Source organism: Acyrthosiphon pisum, chromosome A1 (assembly GCF_005508785.2).
Source record: "Acyrthosiphon pisum isolate AL4f chromosome A1, pea_aphid_22Mar2018_4r6ur, whole genome shotgun sequence".
In the NCBI taxonomy this organism is placed as follows: domain Eukaryota; kingdom Metazoa; phylum Arthropoda; class Insecta; order Hemiptera; family Aphididae; genus Acyrthosiphon; species Acyrthosiphon pisum.
The window spans coordinates 50,086,501-50,112,356 of record NC_042494.1 but is presented as its reverse complement, the minus strand read 5'-3'; the positions used below and the strand labels follow the sequence as shown (position 1 = coordinate 50,112,356).

The 25,856-nt window shown below is 34.1% G+C and overlaps 1 protein-coding gene across 4 annotated transcripts in view; it reads right to left on the bottom strand.

Annotated features, from left to right (window-relative positions):
• Positions 1-25,856, bottom strand: part of LOC100574733 (cardioacceleratory peptide receptor) — a 241,635-nt gene that overhangs the window by 100,694 nt on the left and 115,085 nt on the right. The gene's annotated exons all lie outside the window — the stretch shown is intronic.

Below are 25,856 nucleotides of genomic sequence, written 5' to 3'. Positions count from 1 at the left end.
TATATAATTATATGCAATGCGTACGTGCGTAAAGGACGCACTACGACCAACGTACACGCGAGTCACCGTATGATAATAATATCCTGCATTACACGCGATGACGACGTGCATATAACCCAGATATCTCTAGCCGGATGACTGTCGTTGGCGCATTTTCCCGTCACAGCCCGAATGAATTACGCCCGGGGGAAAGGGGAGAGGGAGAGAAGAGAGAGAAAGATAGAGGGGGAGATAGAGAGAGTGAGAGAGAGCGAGAGGGTATAAAACGTTGTAGGCGCAGAGAATTATATAAGTGATATAATAGAATATACTAGTGGGACAAAGAGAGAATGAGAAGGACAGTGTGTGTGACGGACGGATAAGGAGCTCGAGCGCAGACGAAATAAAAGCGAATCGAGTATATAGTAATATTATATAGGTAATGGACAAGATAGAGAGAGAGAAAAGATAAACATTTTATTCAGTCGTTTTTTTTTCTCTCTGCGTGTGTGGGTGATACGCGCATATAATAATGCCGCGCAATAAATCAAGATACGATATGGTTAGGTTGGGCGGAAAGAAAAAAAACTAACATAAAACGTGTGTTTTTCGGGACTCGGGGCAACGATATTGGGTGTCCCTGAGATCGTCGGTCGGTCGGTCGGTCGGTTGGTTGGTTGTTTATTTTTATTATTATTATTTTTTTTCTTTTTTAACTTTTCAGCTAGGACATAGAAAAAACGATTGACATTACTTTTCTAGCGAGTAGGGACGTGTACGCGCAGTCGTCAACTATTTTGACATGTAATAAAAAAAGAAAAAAACGGCGCCGCACCGCAGTCGTATTACGATATAACGAAAACTCGTTTACTACTACACATATGTCCGAGTAAAAAGTATACAAAATGTACTTATTTATTGAATATTAATTTTTATACAATTTATACATTATGTCAATAAATGCATAAACCTAACCGACTTGAATCAATATTTTATTGAAATAATAGAGTAGGTATACATAAAATAAATATTTTGAAATCATTTTTCATTTCTGTTTCACTAAAATAATACATGATTTCATACATCAAAGAAACAAAAATAATAAATGGTATACCATTAAATATTACTCGTCAGCAGAGTGATTATTATTTCCGTTACATTTATATCCAAACTTTGGATTTTTTTCATAAATTAAAAATAATACTGTAAAGAAACAATTACAGTGATGATCTAAGATTTTAACAAATTAAAAAAATTAGGATTTTAATACTAAATGCCACGAGTCATATTTATGTAATTAGTGTTCCTTTATGTTCGCAATCTCTGATAGAAGATAAATTGAATTAACTTAAATAATTTTGTTTTAAAGTAAAACTATCTTCTAAGTTTAAGTCAAAATAATAAACATTTTCCTTCTGTAATTTATAATTTTCAAACTAATATCGAAGTAACTTGCTTTTTAAAATATAGAACGTTTTTTTCTTTAGTTTTATAGCTATATACTAATAAATGAAATGTATTAAATATTAAGGGAATTAGGTTACGAAAATATGACGACGGAATAATGTAAAAAAAAAAAATACTGTAAGAGAATAAATTGCACGGTGTTGGGCACTTGTCTCGCTTCGCTCACGTCGTCATAAGCAAGTGTTGCATTATGTTGTGTTAAAATACCCTTTTAAAATTGTAAGTGCTCCTATATAAAAATAATTTACGTTTAAAGATTTCTAAAATGTATTGAATATTACATATTATTACATATTACATTATTATATACTAGCTGTATGAACCTACTTCGCCCTGGAAAAAACGAACAAACATAAAACGGCGTTATATCGGTGCGCTTTAAAATATACCATGGGCCGCGGGTCATCCCTGTATCTTAACTTTCCTGATATCTCTATGAGCAATCTTTGAAACTTTCATCGACATCGGTCGAATATAGTTTTGAGTCTAAATTCTTCAAACATAAGGACATTGCGATTGCTTTTGTTGTGCATTTGATATTATGGAATGACGAACAATAAATTAAATATTATTTTATTTTATTTAAAAAATATCCCATAGCAACCCTATATAGGACAATTAGCGGTGACTTTGCGGTGCCACGTTGCAAAACTTTTACGGTTTTAACATGCGCGGATCTCATGGCGCTTTATAATATACCGGGCACTATACCGCTGTCTACCGCACATATCATCAAGGCTGGTCAAGTAAATGATTTTTTTTTAACTCAATTAAGTTAAGTTAAGTTAATGTGCACCAATAACAAAAAGTTAAAAATTAAAAGTTAATTTAACTATAGGTTAACTAAGTTAAGAGTAAATGCACACTTTTTGTAAACTTTTATTAAGTTAAAAATAGTTATTTTGCTTATACAACGCTAGCATATTTAGTTTTTTTCAACCACAAACTAAATTATAGACTATATAGTGTTTAATGTTTATACTTTATACAGTATTTTCATTAAGTTATATATTAATGATATACATTTTTAACTTTAAACGATTCACGGTAAATATTTTTTGACTTGAAAACAAAATAGACTGAAATAGTGAAATATTATTAAATTAAAAACAAAATAAATTAACTTAACTTACTTCTTAAAATGATAATTAATTCGTTAATTTTAAGTTAATGAAAAAAGAAATTTATTAAGTTTACAGTTAAGTTAATGAAAAGCCAAAAGTAACTAGTTAAGTTATAAAGTTAAAATTAAATTAACTTTTTAGCTCGTTAATGCCCAGCCTTGCATAACATAATCTTATAAGTACGTAAATGCGTTTATAAATTTTTACGAGTACGTTGCACGTGGCCTGTATGATATTATATTTAGTCGTTACAATGTTCTAAGATCTGCAAGAGTGAAAATTATGGTTCTATACGTGCGGGTTGGCGTGATGGTGGCGAGTCACCCGATGCTGCACACACATTATATATTATTATATGTGTCTACTACACTAAACATATTATATTATATAATATAGGCTATTGAGAATTATAATAGGTGTTACTATTACGTTGCAGGTATATAGCTGGGCGTCGTTTACAGTCATTTTACGTTATTATCATCTATGCGTGAGCGATCGTCTCGGAAAAAATACATACCTAATATTATGTATATACTGTACAAGTATTAACTGTTAAGTGCATTATAAAATATGTATAATATATTCCAACACGGTATATGGAAATGAATTAATTAAACACATAAGATAAAGTTTTTTTCTTAAAAAAAAAAAAAAGAAGAAACCTCCGACGGGTTTTCGTGTTCAAGGCGTGTAATAATCGAGTTAATATCGCACCGTTGGGCTTGTAAAATAGACCAATCCTACCGTGAGAAAAACGAGATAAAGTGTTTCAGTCGTGAAAAAACTCGAGATTCCCGTTTCAAACTCGCATATATTCTATAGGTAGGTATATATACAGTATAATATTATATACGAATAAGACGTTTTCGGGCAGCAAGTTGGACGCTAATACTCGGGCTGCACAGATACGGTTCGCGTGTAATTTCCAACGAAATAAAGAGAGCAAAAAATTACCAAACGAAAGTCCACCCCCGATCACTCCACCACTAGAAAGTATATATTATTATATATCCGTTGGACCAAATTGGATTTCATTTAAGCATGTCCATATTGTGCTCTCCGCGAGCTTATAAGTTATAAATTATGACCACGGCCGGACGCGCTCTTATTAGTACATATAATATATATATATAATAATACTCTATAAGTATAATATAATATATATTATTAAGCTACTAGTGTGTATGTATGGACCACATGATGTCTCGGGGTGTAAATGTCAATGAACTTCATTGCGAAATTTCACAAACGCAATCGAAAACCTATTTTGTTTTATTTTTTCCCACAAATCTCGGCCGTTTTAACGGGATGGGTAATACTGCCGGAAGCTATATACCTCGCACTTGGTCTTATCGCGAAATTGATTTCGTTCCGACGAGATTTATCGCACTCGCTTAGATGGTTAGCCTAGTTTTTTTTATTTTTCGATTTCCCGAAAATTACAGCCAGCACTCCAGCTATGTTTTAGGAAATCGAAAAATTCGTGCGGCCTACTTTATTATTAACCTTATAATATTACCAATATACACCGCGTAGTAATTTGAAAGAGAGGTTTGTATCATTTATAATGTGACGAGAATGACATATGTGATATGTCGAATGGAAAGCAATTTTGTAATACAATTTAAATCATTTAAATTAAAGTATACAACCTGGAACCACTCTCCCTCACCTTATATTTACACCCAAACCGATGTAACTTGATTCCGAAAATTTACAATTTTACAATAGGTATATTATGGTTTTTAATTATTTGTTCGTCCTGATATGACGGTAAGCACAAACCTAACCTGAAGACCATATTTTCAAATACTTGAGATTTGATACTTATTTGAATTTTGATTTAGTTACATAAAATCCGCTAAATAATTTGCAATAAAAAGACGGTTCTCATTTCAAAAATAAAAGTTTGTACCACCACAAAAAATATCGGGAATTTTAAAATATGATCTTTGCTATAGGTACCTACTTACTTAAAAATTTTAAAAATCAGAATTTGAATGAATTCTAATTATTAAACGGAAAAATGGGGGTAAGATGCTTAAAAAATCACTCTGCATGTCAAGGTATATATAATATATATTTATATAGGTATGTATAGAGAGAGTGAGAGGGAAAAAAGTTTAACGACCGAACCGACTTCAGAGAGATGGAGAAGATCCGATGGAAAATTGGCGTTTCCCGCGCTCGATAGATGTTTTATAATATATAATATACATTATAATAATATATATACGACAGTCGGTCGACCGGATTCGAAGTCGTAGGGTGCTCGTATTCTCGACGGCGGCAGAGGCGTTCGTTCATTAAACGTGATTAAAACTCGAGCCCCGTCAGAGCCCTTTTACGCACATTGATCGATGCCGTTTTTCAACACGATCTCCCGTCGAGGCCAATCTCTGGGCGCCTTCAGCCACACGCAATACAATATAAAGCACTACAACTGCAATAATGATATTATACGATTATTATATTATGCGTAATAATAACGTTTTAATTCAAAATATACGGCGGCGTTGTAGGGGTGGACCCCAATTAAGAGTTCTGATTTAAAAAAATTACGAGCTCGCGCGCGCTCCCAGAGTTAATTACGATTTTTTTTTGATTTTTACCCACACCAACTATTTTATAAAAGACCCGTTTTTATTGCATGCGCCCGTGACCATGAACTATAACATACACATTACACACACACACACACATTTATATATATTTACACGTTTTTTCTGATTCAATTAAAAATATATCAATCGATATGTATCTACCTATAATATATATGTGTACACATACCTACTCGTATTGTTTGATTAACTGCAATTTGCACTTTATTGTTATCATATATTATTATTTATATTATTATAGTGTATTACTGTGTGGAACCGAACAACTATCGCTTATATGATATAAGTAGTAGTTGAAATATACGCGTCTGGCTGTCGTTATTTCGATACTGTCGGTGATAACGATTATACGACTCGAATGTTGCACGAGTGTCTATAATATACGATGCGGTGCGTGCAGGACAAGATTTTGTCGGATAAATTACAACTATTAAATGAAAAAAACAAATAAATAAAAAAATTCAATTACAAACCCTATCTGTATAATGGACTTTTAATTAAACGAATTTTTTTTTTCGCAACCAAATCGCCACGATATCCCGCCACCACTGCACCGCCGCACATTATAGGTCGATATGACAAAAATGCGTACGGGAAAACGTTTACGAGCTCGACGTGATTTATTATTTCGGAGTGTCCCATAATATTGTTGCATACACACACATTTGTGCGTGTTTATGTGACGTGTATTATTTAATAATGTAGGTATGTGTATATACGTATAATTGTGTTAAACGAATCGAATCGGATAAGTGAAAATCAAAAAAATTATAGACCCGCCGCGCAGTGGACACCCCGATTATTATATTATTATTGCATACGTGAATCGCACGGAATAGCGGTTTGCCCCGAAATGTTGGCATGTTTCCAACGTCCGGTCTGGGGATAAAACTAATATTATATACAACTACCGCAGCGGCGACGGTAACGGTGACTAATGTTTGATATATTATATATATATAAAAAAAAAGGAACAATAATAAATATATAATATATTTTGTTATAAACACTCCAGCCACCCTTCCCTTACCTCGTCGCTCACATTTATATATTATATATATACATATATACGATATAATTAATTACAATAGACGTGCCTAAAAGTGTTATATTTGGCAGTTTTATTTTTTTACAATTAAACCCTGACGCTGTGTAGGTGTATAATATATATTCCATTGTCTGCAACCAATTCGAACAATCGCTCCCTCGACAAAAAAAAAATGGTCATTAAATCATTCGGTCGAGCTAAGGAGCTTATTATACATATATATATACCTTAAAAGAAGAACAAAAACTTAGGTACGCTTCCAAATTGTGCGCACCCCATCGGAGACGCGTGTGCCTTATATTTAATGTATATTATATACCTCTACACCACATGATTACACCGTCTCTGCGTATCGCCATTTGCCGTAGATTTTCGATGGTGAGCCTTAATTTTAACTCTGTTAACGAGTCTTCTCCTTTAATTCCATCATCGTGGGTTAGTGTAAAAGGAGGAAAAAAACCATCACGTCAATTTTCTCGTTACCGATTACCTACGTTTCTATTTCGTGTTTTATTTCTACTCTTAATTTTTATCACGTGTGTCTCTTACTGTAGGTCTGTGATTGACTTGAGTAAGGTATTATAGTCATAAAGTGAATCGTGTGTGTCAACGAAAAAAGCGTTCGGAACTTTTGTTGAGGTTATAATCTTATCGGAAAACTTTAAAACAACAACGACTCGCTTATTGAACTACATAACAAAGGCGATTCGAAATTCGAATCGTAGACCAACTACTATATAGGTACATAAAATATATTTTGTATAACATTATATACATACTATTATATATACGTAGAAAGTCGTACTTCAAAACTTCACATTTTTTCAAACTTAACAGTAACGGTACACTCAATTGTTGCCAATAATCCGAAACTCTAACACATCCATTCGGAAAACCACATGTGCAGTGTAATGACTTACGGTCAAAATGAGAATCCTACGTCTATTAGATATTAGCTCGTACTGTATAGTATTGTATAATATATTAAACTGTCCATTTGTCAGACAATCGTATACACAAAATAATTATACGTGACGTGACGTTTAAAGCTAACCCGCTGCAATAATAATATATCGTAGTCTGTACAACTCTGTAGTTATAATATAATATTAAAATGTTGCATGTTAATTTTTTAACATGTCACTATAGTCGTAGGGTATTTGTGGTATTTCAAGAAATTGAAATATTAACTGTTCTCGTATTGTTAACATTGTTACGTCATTATGAACATTTACTTGCATTATTCAGCTTTTGCAAATTTATTATAATATAAATCTACCCGTTTAAATTTATTTTAATACCACAAATATTAGATTGATAAAAATAAATTGCAAACGTTTTTTACTTTTTATTTTGCTATTCGAAAATGAATAAGTTATACTTACATAATACCACAATATTATAAGAACTAATAAGTTTCATAAACACACAAATAACAATTTGTATGAAACGAAATAATAATATTACAATAGTGTAATATTACGAATCAGATTTCAAACGAAATAGTAAACTTTTCATTTATCGAAATGGGATTTAAATCGACATAATAGGCTTATTTAATAAGTCATATTATACGTCATGATGAGTACAAAATGTAACTGCGAATAATAATGAAGGCATAATGTCATCGACAGCTTAAGAGCACATCAAATTTGCCAAGTACGTGGTTATGGATTTAAGGTGTGTAAAGTCATAACATAACGAGGGCTTAAATCAAAAATAATAATACCGTTTACCGTTATACGGATATTAAACGTTATGATCGAATGGCTGTTTAACGTTATATGTATATTAAATGTTATTCAATTTATACGTTTAAACGTTATAAACATTTAAACGTTATTCAACTTAAGCGTTTAAACGTTTTAAAAATGTAAACGTTATGGAGCGTTTAGCGTTATCTTATGAATATAGCTTGTTTCCCACACAAAACAGAGTGATTGAAAAATATAATATTACAAAAATAACCATAATATATATTTTACTGATAGTTATAATTTTATAAATATATTTTTTCTCAGGCAGTTAGATGTTGTATGTTGTATATTGTATGTTATGCAGTACATATATGTTTCAATCTTTTATCGTTTTTGTTTCGTTTTTCGTTATTTGTTTTCAATCGTTTATCGTTTAGCGATATGTTATCCATTAACCGTTTCAATCGTTTATCGTTTACTGGTACGTTAACCGTTATTCGTTTCAATCGTTTATCGTTTACCGATATGTTATCCGTTATTGATTTCAATCGTTTTTTTGATATGTTTAACGTTATACTCATAACGTTATAAAAACGTTTTGAAGCACTGAATATAACTACTGCAATTAGTGAACAACACGCTTGCAGTATATCTATTTACGAACTGCAATATTTCATCTGAATTTCTAATGGGTCCACCGATATATTATATAAGTGTGTCAAGGGCACTCAGTTACAAAAGGGTGACATCTCACCCTAAACAAATTATACTTATTTTTTTGATTGTAAATAATAAACTATTTTTATTAATGATAGTATACTTATGACGTACTGCATAGGTACATCGTTTATCTATGTCATATTTCTAATTTCTGTTATTTAATAAAAGACATTTTGTTGGTGGCGTTGGTGCTTAGTTTTTTATGATATTGTCACCCCCCTAGGTTCTGATCGATGGGCTCCCTTGAAGTGTGAGTCAAATTTATGACTCTTACACTACTTATAGGTAGGTACACTAGTCAAAATCATTTAAATTCACATTTCCTATAAAAATAACACATTATATACTGTACAATATATTATAATATATGGTGTTATATATATTACACATATTTCCGCCGTCTCTGTAGATGGCCGGAAACGGTGACCCGCGATACAAAGTCGTTAAGAGACTAAAAGCGTCAATTTCATTCTAAAAGAGTTAATTCTAAAATATAAAATCCAGTAAATTAAAAAAGAAAATAAATTAATGTAATCACAAGCAAACGTTGTGTTCGCTGACGTTTAATTTGAAAAATTAGATTTATTTTCATTTCCATTTCGTGTACAAATAATTCAGTAAAGCAATTTTATTTACAAATACAATACAGCTAATCAATGTGCGTTGCGTGCTATAAATTATAATTCTTATGTTTTTTTTATTTTTAACAATTCAATTCAAAACTATATATAATATTATTTTTGAAGATATACCTCATGCATAAAATATCATTATTGGAATATAATTAACTTTTTCCAACTGCACGGCCGGAAGCTGGTCCAGGGGCATTCTGCCAATACCGTTTTGGTAACTCGGTAATAAGTTAGTGCACTAACGTGACATTCGGGCATGCGCAATAATGCCGATACAACTCTCAAGATGTTACTCACTCAATCGTGGCCCAACGCCACTCACAGCATTCCAATATTCGATGCATAAATGGTATTATAATAATATGACGTAACGGTACCTATATATGATATGCATATAAGTGTACAGGGATATTGTAAATAATGTACATACATAAAGGAACGTCAGTGATTGGGCCTCGCCCCACATACGTTTACTATATACCTAATATAAAATTAGTTAAAATATATTTTGACCGATGCGACTGTTGCGTGATTTCATTGATGAGGCACTATAATAATATATTATAGGTATAGTGGTATTAATATTATTGTCGTCCATACGACATATATGTCGTTTGGCATAATAGCAGCCACGAAAAGCAGTCGGTCGTCCAAAGCAGATAAATAATAACTATATAACCATTTGAACCATTATATTTTTTACTTTCTGGCCAAATTGTTTATTCGCGCGTTCCTTAACGATAAATAGATACTCGCCAAAAAACTTTCACGATCGAATTATATCGATAAAAATAACAGTTTTCCAGTACAATTCCGCTGTACCTTCGCATGATATTTTTATATCGTACCTACCTACTACAATATTTTTCTTCAGTGACATTATTATATTGTTGTACATTCATTATTTATATTATGCGTTTTTGCAACCACGGTATGTGTGTGCTATCGTTGTTTGTGTGGGCCACAGTCCCTCGCGGTATCGCGATCGTCGGACGCCGCGCCCGTCCCTCCGAAGTTCCGTGACGAAACTGCAGCATTGTTCAGCGATGATCAATCTACCGCTGTACAGAACGAACTCGTCGATCGCCGTATGATGAAGTCGTCGCCCGTCCCTCCGAAGTTCCATGACAGAACTGCAGCATCGTTCAGCGATGATCAATCCACCGCCGTACAGAACGAACTCGTCGATCGCCGTCTGATGAAGTCGTCGCCCGTCCCTCCGAAGTTCCGTGACAGAACTGCGGCATTGTTCAGCGATGATCAATCCACCGCCGTACAGAACGAACTCGTCGATCGCCGTATGATGAAGTCGTCGCCCGTCCCTCCGAAGTTCCGTGACAGAACTGCGGCATTGTTCAGCGATGATCAATCCACCGCTGTACAGAACGAACTCGTCGATCGCCGTATGATGAAGTCGTCGCCCGTCCCTCCGAAGTTCCGTGACAGAACTGCAGCATCGTTCAGCGATGATCAATTCACCACCGTACGGAACGAACTCGTCAATCGGCGTATGATAAAGCCGTCGCCCGTCCCTCCGAAGTTCCGTGATAAAACTGCAGCATTGTTCAGCGATGATCAATCCACCGTTGTACAGAACGAACTCGTCAATCGCCGTATGATGAAGTCGTCGCCCGTCCCTCCGAAGTTCCGTGACAGAACTGCAGCATCGTTCATCGATGATCAATCCACCGCCGCACGGAACGAACTCGTCGATCGGCGTATGATAAAGCCGTCGCCCGTCCCTCCGAAGTTCCGTGATAAAACTGCAGCATTGTTCAGCGATGATCAATCCACTACTGTACGGAACGAACTCGTCGATCGCCGTATGATGAAGCCGAGGACGAACCGCCGGTTGTCCACGCTGCCCTCGGTGGCCAGTTCGCGGTCGTCATCGGCGGCGGTGGCTTATCACGTGACGATGGTCCCGGTTCGGCGGATGGGCCAGGAATATTACAGTTCGAAGCGGCAGACGGGCTATGAATACTACAACTCGAAGCGACCGTCGTGCACGTCACCACCGCCAATATTCATTTTTCACATTACGCTGCAGGCACCACCTTCGTGGCCGGTGAAGGAAAATCCCACTCCGTCTACCTGCACGACATCTACCTGCACGCCGTTCACCTACACGACGTCCACCTGCACGCCGTCCACCTGCACGCCAATCGACGACAGAAATTTCCGAATCATAGTTGAAGATATGTGGCCTGACGATGAATGTTCTCCTCCGACTACAACTTGCCGATCGACAACTTGCCGACCGACAACTTGTCGAACGACAACTTGCAGACCAACAACTTGCCGAACGACAACTTGCCGTCCGACAACCACATCTTGCCGTCCGACGACCGTGACATGTCGTCCGACAACAACAACGGGCCGACCGACAACCGTGACATGTCGACCAACAACTAAAACTTGCCGACCGACAACTACAACTTGCCGACCGACGACTACAACTTGCCGACCGACGACTATGACTTGCCGCACAACGACTACGAATTGCCGCACTTCAAGAAAGACTTGTCGTCCGTTTACCATGACTTGCCAGCCGTACACCACGACTTGTCAACACATGATTTGTCGCCCAAAATAGTTCGACTATTTTGAGCGACAAGTCGTGTGGTGACAAGTCGTGGTGAACGGTCGACTTGTCATAGTCGTCGGGCGACAAGTTGTAGTTCTAGGTCAGTAAGGCGTGTAGGTGAACGGGCGGCAAAACGTGGTTAAAGGTCTCCCAAAATCGTTCCGCCATTTGCCAAACTATTTTGGGCGACCATTCACCATGATTTGCCGCCCGTTCACCTATACGCCTTACCGAACTAGGACTACGATTTTTCAACCGATGACTGTGACATTTCGTGTTGTACGGCTGGCAAGTCATGGTGAACGGACGACAAGTCTTAGTTGAAGTGCGGCAAATCGTAGTCGTTGTGCGCTATGTCATAGTCGTCGGCGGCAAATTTTAGTTGTCGGTCGGCAAGTTGTGGTTTTTGGTCTACATGTCACGTTCGTCGGTCGGCAAGTCGTATTTGTCGGTCGAAATGTCACGGTCGTCGGACGGCAAGTTGTCGGTCGGCAAGTTGTAGTTATCTGGCGGCAATTTGTCGGTCTGCGAGTTGTCGGTCTGTGAGTTGTCGTTCAGCAAGTTGTCGGTCTGCAAGTTGTCGGGCGGCAAGTTGTAGTCAATTTTAGATAATGTTGATTAAAAATGTTGAATATACTTTATAATTTATTTATTATAATATAATTTACTAAAAATTAAATGTTTTTATCTGTTAATAATATTATTATTATAACACGAAGGGAGGTGCTAAATGTTTGGAAACTAATTGATTAGAACTCTAAACATATGCAAAATAAAATTAGAGATAAACAAATGATAAACACGAAGATCGATAGGAAATAAATAAAAATCAAATATTATTTGTCAATACATAATTATTATAATGATCAATTCCTAGTCAGAAAAGTTTTTATTATTAAATTGTTAATATTATAACATAAATCAATAATAGTAGTGAAACTTGACTTAACGGACACCTGTATATAACAGACACCTCTCTTAACGGACAAAATGACCAGGTCCCGGCAAAAAGATAGGCATTCTAATGTATTTCGACCTGTCTATAACGGACTCCTTCTATTACGGACACGGACACTAATATTTAATCCAACAATTTCATAACGGACAAAAATACATACATACATACATACTACGAAACAGCGTCGATAAGGATCGCAATTAGGCCATTCAGTGAAAAACACGGATTACGACCAATTACATTATCCCCGATTACGATAACGCTAATTGCGAGTACCTATTGAATTTATAAAGTTCATTGCAATACGTATAAATGATAACCATGAGTTTCAAACGTTTTTATTCAGTTTCTATCGGTTTGCAGTCAGAGTTGTACATTTTTTCCTTAGCAATGCCACCTCCCGTGCCGCGTAAAGCCTTAAATTTAAAACAAAAGGTGGACATTATTCGTTTTAAAGACTCTAGCGGAGGTTGGTCGATTTTCATATGTGAGCGAATTAATTATCCATCACGAGTTGGAAATGACCAAATCGAAGTTCAAAAAACAAACATCAATAGAATCATTTTTTAAGAAATAATTAATAAATTTATACAAATATACATAATACATATAATAAATAATTAAAATTATTTATAATGTATGTGTATAATACATATATAATACATATTAATAAAGATTATACCTAATACATATTATAAAATATAAAAAAATACAAATGTACGTAAAAATTGTAATTTTTAAAACATTGAATGGACAATTCTTGGCCGTAGCCATTTTTCTCCAAAAATGAGATACCGTTTTCCTCCACTGTCCATTTTCCTCCAAAAAAATAAAAAATAATTCTTGACCATTTTCCTCCACTTTCCATCTTGCTCCAATAAATAATAAATAAAATAATAAAATAGTTAATATTAATAATTTATGCTTATCGAAAAAATAAAAAATATTCTTTATTAGGCCTAATGTATTAAACTATTTTTGATTTTCGTTTTCCGTTAGTTTATAAATTTCAATCGTTTTTTGTCAAATATAACGTTATTATAACGTTTGCAAGCCCTAGGGCCTGGATACTAGACTTAATCTATCTTTATAATACATAACGTAATACTACAACACCGGCTAAAATATTGGAGGAAAATAGACATAATTTCAGTCTAAAATAATGTGGAGGAAAATGAAAATCTACCTTTTTTTTGTGGAGGAAAATAGACATTGGAGGAAAACGGTATCTCGTTTTTGGAGGAAAATGGAACCGCCCCAATTATTTTGGTCCCGTGACTGTCCGTTATATACAGGTTTCACTGAAACCTAATAGGTATGAAATGTTGAAATATAGGTACGCGACTACACACGATAAGAAACGAATTTTGTGGTTTTGATCCCTGTTGGTTATTTCACCGGATCAAACATTTAAACAGTAATAATAATATTGTTCTTAGTAAACAATTAAGTCGTTTAAAACACGTTAAGAAATAAACCTGTTTAAATCATCAATAGAATTCTGGAATCTGTATACATTCTTCAAGAAAAAAATTAAGAACAATTTACTTGGAAGACTGATATGCAATTATTGACTTTTTATTAGTCATTATACTTTTCAAGACTAATAAATAAGTACCTAACTAATATTAAGTAGGTACCTACATAAATGATTATTTATATATAATATCAATATGTTTATTAGTTATTACACAGCAGTTGTCCTGCAAGGATTTACCCATTGTGATATCTCCTGAGATAATAAATCAGGTATATCATAAATCTGTTTTTTTTTTATTAGACTCACAGAAACAAGGACTACACATATTTTATTTTTTAATTTAACTACATTTTTTGGTAAAAAATTAAAAAAGTAATTTTTTTATTTTTGAAACAATTTTATAGGGTTTATTTTTGTGAAAATTTTGATTTATCAACATTTAATTTTCATCAATCTCATGATTTTTAATATTTTTTTTTAGTTTATAGGTAAAACGGAAAAAATCCGGTTTTTATCCTGGTGGCAAGTTTCCCTCTTCGGCTAATGGGGATATCCTCACGGGACACCCTTTATATTTATCTTTATATCAATCATACAATTAAAATTCTTATTAAATGTGGTACATTTTCTTATTTATTAATTATTATCAATATCTATACTAACCAGTATTTATAATAACCAGATTTTAGAATTGCAATCTGATTGCACCAATCATTTATACAGGATAATAAAATTATCGTTTTTATAAAATGTTTAGCTTATAATATTAAATTATTCTGTAAAGGTGGGACGGAGTGACCAAGCGGACTAAGGCGTTGGTTGCGACGCATACCGTCGCCGGTTCGAACCTCTGTTTCGGGCAGCACTTTTCTTCGGGCAGTCACGGTGTCTGGAGAGAGCGGTGAAACACGATTGCGCCCGTCCTACCTTTTTACATGTAAAAAAGCAGCACGTTTGCGCTCCGTGAAATATATGTCTTGCCCTTATAAATATAGGTCTTTGCCCAATACAGATTTTAAAAATACAGTCGAAGTGGTAAATTCAAAGGTGAAATTAAAAGTTCGATTATTTTTTTTCATAAACGTATTTTCCCAATGCACTTATAAGATAAAGAGTAAAGATATGCAATTCAAGATCGATATCTTATAAAGCATAAGCTATATAATAAGTAATAACCAGGAATTTTAGTTATTATTATTATATTGTATACTAACTATACGAAATTATTATCGAAATTTATCATATCTGTTTATTATAATATGCGTCAAGATGATACTGTTGTAGACTGTAGCCGGATTTTACATTTTAGCTGCAGTTGACTGTTGGTTGTTGTGAAACGTGTTGATATTTTTGTTTCGTAAAGTGTTCTATCGTGAAACTAACAAGACGTGTTAAAAATGAATTTATCTATTCCAAAAAAGTTTGAGACTGAAAAAGGTAAGCCATGTATATTATTAGATGATGGTCATAAATATAGGGAATATAAACTACTTAAAAACTTGGGCAGTATTCGATATCGGTGTACTAACAAAAATTGTCAATCAAGTATTTATGTTGACAAAGATGTGACGAAAGTCCTTAGTGTGCTTAATGAACACAAGCATAACATTATTCCAAAAAATATCATTAGTAGACAAATAGTAAATTCCCGGATCAAAAGAAAATGTGAAAACGACTTATTTACGAGATCGAATAAAATAATTCGACAAGAATTACGTAGTACTGAAAATGATTTAAATACCGTTCATTCCGATATTAAGTTATGGAGGAAAAGTATGTACGACGTAAGTTTGACTTCCGTAAAAAAAAATTGTTATCAATTCCAATATCACTGGAAGAATCCAAATTTCAATTATTTAACTTACGTGATACTCTTAAAACTAATACACAGGAACATTTTTGCTACATTTTTGTTGTCAGTCCTCAGCCTGTAAAATTGGGAGGGAAAATTGTTAAAATATATTTAATACAGCCGGAACTTGGTTAACTCGAACTTTTAATTTCAACTTTGAGTTTACCACTGTATTTTTAAAATGTGTACCTATTGGACAAAGACCTATACTTTTAATGGCAAGATTAGACATATATTTCACGGAGCGCAATCGTATTGTGTTTTTTTGTAGGTAAAAAGGTAAAACGGGCGCAATCGTGCTGATTTGCTGGGCGCAATCGTGTTGCGTTTTTTGCATGTAAAAAGGTAGGACGGGCGCAATCGTGTTACAGCCGGAGAGAGAGGCCGCCATCCCCCACCCGGGCATGACAGATACCTACGGGTGGCCACTTGAAAATTCTGCCAAACTAAAACACACGTGTTTCCAAAACCTACAGTACCCTCCCCCACAGTTAAAAACCACCCAATGGCCTAAGTTGTCACGGGTTAATTAATGAAAAAAAAAAAAAAATTCTGTACAATTTTTTATAAGTAATCTTTTTTGTCAAATAATATTGTAACTCGGTGTTCAAAAGTACAGTTAAAGATAAACAGTAAATATTATTTTATTGTAACATTAATATTCAAAACAAATAGTCACGCGCATATTATATCGATAGCTACTACTACTTATATTGAATCAGGGTATTAAATTAATATATAATATATTAATATGACATAAAGACTAAATCGTGACAGCATCCACGATCCACCACGTAGTCTTTGGGAAAAGGGTACCGCATTTCGTCGGGATGCATAACATTCAGTATATTATAAGGTAAAATATAATAATATACTCATTGGTAATACAGAATTTTTAAGAAGCCTTCGTTCGTTCGTTGAAATGTTATCACGTTACACTCCAATATAATATGCACTCGAGGACAATAACACAACAATGGATCGATCGAAAATCACCGTGGGATCGTTCAATCGTATGGCGGCGAGATGGACGTAGAAAACCGGACGATTACAAACGACGTGACAAGACTGATTACCTGCAATGATACATATAATATCGCGGTTACTCGCGAGTATAAGGTAACCATACGAGTTCGTGGTAACTATACGCTTACAACTGGTAATCATATTGGTTTAGAAGTGAAGCTGTAGTAAATTCTTGGTATACTCAGTTGCAACTTGGTTATTACATGATGCCAAAAAAGTAACGTCCAATCACAATGTGATTTGATCGAAATGACACGACACACAACGTAGCTGTGAATGCGCTTATATATACCATAATCAGACAAAGGGCTTGTATAGAACCTCACCATTATAATGGAACAAATTCACAGACGGGCGAGTTCGGAAAGTTGAGATGAAACGTGTATCGATAAAATCCAACAAGGTTCAAAAATCTATGTAATTTACCGTGGTCAGTCCGACCGTACTGTTTACGATATACTCGTAGTGAGCAGATTTTCCGTTAGCTAACTTTATATGAAACGGCCGTTTTATCCACTTCAGTATCCACCGCACGAACAACTGCCACGCTGTTTTATGGTTTTTTTCGTTTTTCAAATAATATGTAATAATGGTATAATCTAATATTTCACGTATGCGATGTATATATTTGTGCAATGGCGAGAGACGAGTCTTTATCGCCTACGGCCCGACGACAAGTCGTGCACTCGTGCCACCTGTTTCCCGAAGATTACGCTTTGGGCGATGCGTCAAGTTAGGATGTGTACCTAGTTACTTATATTATTCTCAGGTTCCGTGATGGAATAGAGAGTTTCACATAGGTACGTCTCTCCGACCGTAATTATTTAGAAATTACAACTTATACTATTATTTACATATATTATTACAAATGCGGTAAATGTAATAACTAATAATCCCGTATATTTGATATTTTCTATAAATGTATCAAAGCTACGGTGATTTTGCTGTAGGTACCTACCTCTATAGTACCTACTTATTAGTTATTAGTAGGTAACCGATAATGTGATGTTTGTTAAGTAATTTCATTAGATCATTTTTATGAACTGATCAAAGTAGTTTTGCTACTTGATGTATACTTGTTTATATGTATACATATTATATTTTGTGAGTATACCTAAATACCTAATAGAATATCAGTGCTCTAATTGGGAAATTTAAAGAAAGGAAACTCAAATAGAAATTAAAAAAACGGCGTTCCAACCGAACATTTATTGAACACTAACCCGTGGGGGGCAAAGCTCCCCACACCCCCCTTCATACTGAATTACTACCACAGTACCATCATATTTCAAATAAATATAATTCCTAATATATATTTTTCTAAGTACTAATATTTTTACACTTTTCAGTTTTCATCATTTCAAACATTACATTTTTTTCCTAGTTGTATTAAAAAGAAAAAAAACCATTATAGTTCCTATAATCTTATTAAATTTAAAAATGTATAAAATTATACATAAAAAAACAAAATTAATAAATATAATACATTATTAACACTAAATTTATAATTATGTTATATGTATTATGTATTTATGTACCCTTTTTACTTGGGTGCAAGACCGTTTGTATAAATACCGAATTAAATTTTTCTGGAGCTATATTGATTGCAATTTGCAACAACATCAACATTGGTCTCCGGATCTGTCTAATAAGAAATAAAGTATGTGGGAATGTGGATTAATTTTTATTTTATAGCTACAATTCACTGTTTAAAATATAGGAATAGACATATACTTTTCAGTATTATATTTTATAATATTTTATAAGGTACCTTCTTACCGAAAAAAACATTCAATATGGTTTGGCTCGACGTTGATTTGCCCATCATACACAAATACACAATGTACTATACTGTATAGATAACATGTTTGAAATTTTATTTATACCTATGCATGGACAACAATTTTTACGTATCAAATAACCATTGTGTAACGTAGTATTGTGTACCGTTACGCAACGTATAATAATAATTCACAAGTACAATATGCGTGCGTTTGGTAACCGTGCCTGAGTGGAGCGGTTGATAAGACCATCATTGATAATACCGCCATAAAACTATAATTAACGATTTTGACTTTTGATAAAAAAAATCCGAATTGCGACTTACAAGTTAAGTACCTATTTAATATTAAAAAAAAATTGAATATATACAAAAAAATATATTTCGTTGGCTTTTAATACCGCGTACCGGCGTACCCGTGCGATTTTTTAGAAAAATGTAGTATGGGAACGCAAATTAAAATCAAAAGCTAGTATAGGAGCTGAGTTTCTATGCGTCCCCTCCCCCCAACCACAAGTCGAGCACTGACTGAATATCAATATTTTATTATACCTAGTGAGTTTAATTGAATATTAATAATTTCATTCGACCAATATTTATTCTGGTTGTTTGTTTGACGAAATTACAATGTCATATATTATAAATTATAATGCTATACTATTATATTGTTATGGCGAAAACATTTTCTCATCATCTTTTTACTTATCCAAAACAACGAGTAAGGTGGTTGTCGGTATTTTTAAAATAGTCGAGTTTGGTCTTGTTATATAATATAATAACGGAAAAGTTTTGCCCGTTCGTTACGGGTCGATCGTTGTTTTAGCATATTTATCTTGTACTTTGCTTGTTCAGCACGTGTTCGCAATACTTTCGGAAAGAAAAACTATTTTTTTCGGCAATTATAGAAAATTACAATACAACTATATAATATGACCGTACATACTAAAAGTTATGTGCATGGTCGGCGGTCAGGGATAACAGGGTATTGTTGTTAATAGGAATTCTGGAGTAGTCAGCAAAACAATGGTCTGTATTTGTATAATATTATAATAAGGTATACAATTATTTGTAGGTGGGGTTTTCTCGGTTTTTTTGTGTTAGCTTTATAATTGAAAATGGGAAAACATGCGAACTATATGTATGCGGTATGTCAAGAAACACTGTGCAGTGCATATATCTAAGCCCTAGTATGTACCTATATAGCGAGTGTGATTGGGTTACTTTTACAATGTATACCTATAATAATACGCGTTTAGAAATCATATTTTGCGGACGACACGGGGTCATATTAAAATAATATTAAAAATTTTGTTAACAACCACGGCGGTCTGCAAGATTGTCGAATGCTACTTGAAACTTACCATACGCGGGCCTTAATATTTTATCTCGCCGGAAAATTAAATAAATGAAATATAAGAATAGAAATAAAATTATAAAAAAAACGCGTGTTGTTCGCTAATAAACACTGTTGCCGACGCCGCCGTCGTGTTTCTGATTTCAGATAACGCATCGCGATTTTTTTTTTTTTTTTTGTAAACGGTAATAATAATAATAAAAAAATCGTTATTATAATAATAATATAATAATATAATATGACTTTAGGCGGCGATCGATGGACGCGACGCTGCGCCGGTGCGGGCGGGCCGCACCGGTTTAATAATAATAATAATAATAATAATCATAATATTATGAGATGATTCGATTAGCACGACGTGTCCGCCGCCGCGTAAGTCGTTATCACGAATTTCCAATATATTATTAAGTATAGAAATGTGCGAATATATATAATAATAATAATAATAATAATATGATACATGCACTTGATGGCAGAAACGTGTGATGTCTAACGGCCGGTAGTCCGCGCAGGATCTTATCGTCGGGCCGCGTATTATGCATATTATATAAAACGTCTAACAATTTGAAAATCGAGAAGGGGGGGAGTTGGAAACACATCTGGATGGAGGTAATATATTATTATATATACTAGGTTTGACTCCAAACGTGTATTATTCGATTGTACGACGATTAAACGTCTTGTATCCGCGTATCGTCGTTCATAGTGGTTATTGCCAGGGAGCAGTTGCACATTATATTATTATTTCGCATTATATTTGCGTCAAAACATGTCGAACCGATAAAATAATAATAATCGTATTATAAGGTGAGCACTCGTGGTAGATATAGGTCGTATCCGATGATGATTAACGACTTTATGCTATCGTATAATATGGGTACCTAACTGTAGTCGTTGGCCAAAGAAAAAAAATGATCGATTGTACCATTGACGAGAACTGTTATAATATAATGTACCGCGGAGGCAAAAAATCTCGTGTCGAAAAATTATATGTCATCAATTATTATATTGTATCGACTTCTTTGACTTTGGACCAGTATAGGCGTATATCCTAAGCAATTTTAATTACGAAGGAACGTAACCACGGTGTACCTTTATCGAAAACAGAATGACAAATACTGCATAGATAGTGTAGTATAGTACGCCTTTTGGGTCTCCCGTAAATACGACGATTGATTTATAATCGATGATAGTAAGGGCCTATAGCCCTAGCAATAGCCAAGGTGGCTAAAATTTCCCCCTCCCCATCTTTAGTTAATGTTTAACGACATTTTAAATCGAGGTAACAATTTAAAAATACACATGATTGCCCATCATCACTAAATTGTGTAAATGAGTACTATAATAATATATAAGTACAACCGAATATTTTTTAGCGCGTGCAGAACACGTTCGTTTTCACGAATACGTTGGAGATCTTGCGCGTTTTGCTTGCATACAAACACAGACTGTATGCTAATAGTAATATAAAGAAGTGTGTCTTTTTAGCGTCAGGGACGAAAAAATATAAAAAAAATAACCTCGTTCGTCGCGTACCGTAAACCGATTTAACTGGCCCGTTAGAACAACGACGAAACGTCAATGCTGAGTGCCTCCCATAAGTCTTGTCGCGCGTTTTTGTCGGATCTCGGCGTAATAATAAACGGCCATCGGGGGCATTAGCCCATAAAAAATGCGATAACGAATGTGTATATTTTTCGAACAAAAGATTTATGTGTAATCAAATAATCTCAAATAATAATATGTATATACACGTCTTCGGCATAAACGATTCGTAGTTGTAAACAGTGCAGTGAACAGTATTATCATATAATAATAATAATGTATATATGTATATTGTATATCTGTGTAACTGTGTGTGTGTGCGATTCGGTTCGCGATAAAGAAAAAGTCGGTGTAAAAATAATAAAAAAAATTTAGCGATATTAAAATAATAATATAATATTCCGTGAAAGCGTGCTGCAGAAGAATATGTCGTAATATTATTGACGGCGATGGCGAAACGTGACCGGCGAGGAAGTTCAGCGATGTTAAACAATAATAATATTGAACTTACTTATAATACTCGAAGCCTGTATTATACTGTTATGTGTAATCGAAGTGCGTCTGAAGATGTGAGTATTGTAAAAAAAATGAAAACAATATAGGATAAGAAACATGAAAAACATGTTAAAAATCACTCCGTGTGGAAAATCCAATTGTAAAAATATGTATATACCTACCTAATATAATACCTGTTTACAATATATCATTATATTATATTTCGAGATATAAACGGATTGATCGTCCATACGAATCGCATTATTATATTATTATGTAGGTACGAACAGCGCTCGCGTATGTACATTATAATATTATACTGTATTCACAAACAACAAGGCGATGCAAATGTACATAATATACGCCATACAGGTGCAAATCAGTTATTGCCGTTTCGTATAATATAATATGATATCATATATTAATATACATAATACACATTAGTGTGTAACACGCCGAGTCTATCCGAGTGACGTTGACGCAACCGGTTCTCATGTATTGTATAATAATAATAATATTATTATTATTATACGTGTAGTTGTCAGCGTTAATTTATACTAATAGCATTTTTACAATATAGATTGAATATTCTAGTAGATCGGTATCGGCAAAAACGCCGTCCGTATTATATACTATACGGTAGACCGAATAAACATTGTTCGATATACATTTTTTAATATATACTGTTGACGCCACACCCGACAATGCTCTTAGAGTCTTACACCGTTGAATGCTACATGAATAATAGGTAAATTGCTTCTCGATAAATATACCATCGGCGGAAGTCGTCGAATAGTACTCGTAAAAGCTTTTATTGTTTTAAAATCTCACTTATTATATCATAATAATATCTCTCCTGCATTTTAACATGAATAAATTAAAAAACGAAATGAAAAATCACGAATTATTTGTATTTTGCACTTAAGTTTATTTCTTATAGGTACATCATTTTTCCAACTACGTATTCTTTATCCATGTCGAAGAGAATAAGGGCCCGTATTACAATAGTTGAACTCCGGTTAAACCACAGAATTCGGCCGGTAAAATCAGTGGTTCAAGCGTAACCGAGGTTTAAACTATGATTGTAAAACGGGGCCTAAGAGATAAATATTACTTATTATTACTTCAATAAGAATTAAGTTTCTGATAACACATCTTATTTTTGGACTTTATACATTATATATTTGTTAAAAGTTAAAACTATATCAGAATTTGAGTTAGGATCAGTTTAATATGTTTTCTGTTATTGTATAGGTATGCCAACTAACAATAAAAAAGTTAAAGTGTACCGATACATACTTCGCCCCAAGAATTAAAAAAAATTGTGGTTGAATATAATTGACCTATAGAAAACTGTGAGATCGTTAGTTGTAGTCATTTTGAAAGTTCGTATCCTGCAGTATATCTCATTCGTACTGCAATCTCTAAATGTCTCCCAAAATTGTAAAGTATTTGCGTGTGTTAGATACGTCTGACGAAGGTTATAACAATAATATGCTATTTGTAAATAGGCAGCTACTATAGTTAGTGCCTATATAGTTTTTAATATTTTGATCATTTGTGGATATTATAAGAGGTGTACATATTTTTTTGATTGAACAATCCATTTTTAGTAATATATTTGACATTATATACATTTCATACACAAACTTAAATGGAACAAAAACAGATTTTTAATAATTTAATTTCATAACTATTTCTAAATTTTATATGCAGTGAGTAAGAATAAAAATAATAACATAAGTTGGTGACCTATTGCATTATGGTTTTTATGATATAAATTAATGTTTCAATTATAATTTTTACAAAACATAATTAAAATATATTATCTAATAGTTCATTATTTTCAAATTAAAATTCACATCTTTCATAAGTTTTTTTTATTTAGAAACTGAGTTTATGGCTTTATGCTAATGCTATAAGTATATTATATACTTTATAAACAACAATGATCTAACTGAAGCACTGCCAATTATTACAGATTAAAGTATTAAACTGCGAAAATGAACACTTAAAATAATCCGCAAAAAAAAAGAATATACGACATCTTTGTGAGACCCCCATAGCAGTGGGTGTATAATATACGTAAAATATTTTCTGGCTTTGATCGGAAATAAAATATAATCTTACGTGCGTATACCTATATAATTGGTATCTAGTATTACGCGTTTGCCCTGCAGATTTTGATCTCTCGGACGGAAGAAGAGAACGTGCGGAACACTCCTGCACGTGAACTCGTGTCTTTCACGTGCGACAAGACATGATATTATATAGAGGACTCGGTTTGGGAAGAAAAAAAGTATACTCGAGACGATGACGATGCGAGGTGCAACGATTGCGTTTCCGGTTATATAGGTACCTATCTCGGACGCTGCAGGTGTATGTGTATTCTATGCGTATTTGATATTTGCAATGAACCACCTATATATAATATACATGTACCATATATATGTGTACGGCGTATCCCATACCAGTTTTAATGTATTATAATTTATATATGTGCGGCGAAGAAAGAGAATCTCTCCCGCGTAAACACGTGCCGGGACGGTCGTGTCCGTAAGCGGCTTTAGTCGGTCACGTACGTCTATAATATTATAGTGGTACGATCATACGTCGAGAGCGTATTATGGTGTTGTCTGCGAATTGATTTAATTTGCACGCGAGAGGGAAATAAATCCGCGCGTGACCGTCGGATGGGCGGCGGAGTTGCAGGGGCTGCGTTCGACTTGCCACAATTATAATATCATACCTGGATACGCTATTTTCTTTTTTTTTTTATATAAATATTGTCCAATTTGTGACCATTAAAACTCGTCTATATATATAATATATAAATGCGTATTCACGATCACCTCCTTGCCCGGCTCTCCCCCCCCCCCCCCCCAGAGGTGTTATCCGGCGTGGAACGTGACCATACCGCCACCGCAGCCGTCACACTTTCTCACTCTCCGCACAGTCCGTCTCGCTCGCGAGTTTATTCAATCCGTTGTTTTGCGTCCGCCCGTGCCAACATGTGTAAAAAATAGAAATAATATTATTATACTTTATTAGATTCGTCGGTGTTGCGCTTGTCGGTATAATTACATGGCGGTAACATCCCGCGGACGAGCCCGTAACCGTTTTTTCATTTGTCCAACATTGAAAAATATATATATGTTAAAGGTTAATTATTATTAATTGTATCTAATGTTTATATAATATTACGTGCGTTGTGTGTATAACGTTATGATGGATGTTAATAGATTTCTAATTGTTTTCCGTCGGATATATTATGTATAGGATCACAGTTTGCCTTTATAATAGTATATGGCACTAGCACACCACACTCACAGAGTAATAATAGGTAAATACCGAATAAAAAAAATTTAATACCATACATCGAACACCACGGATTAAGATATATTAAATCTTAGTCCGTGTCGAACACTTTGGAACACCAACTATCCCAGGATCCTGACGACCACGGAAGATTATTAGGTCCACAGATTTCT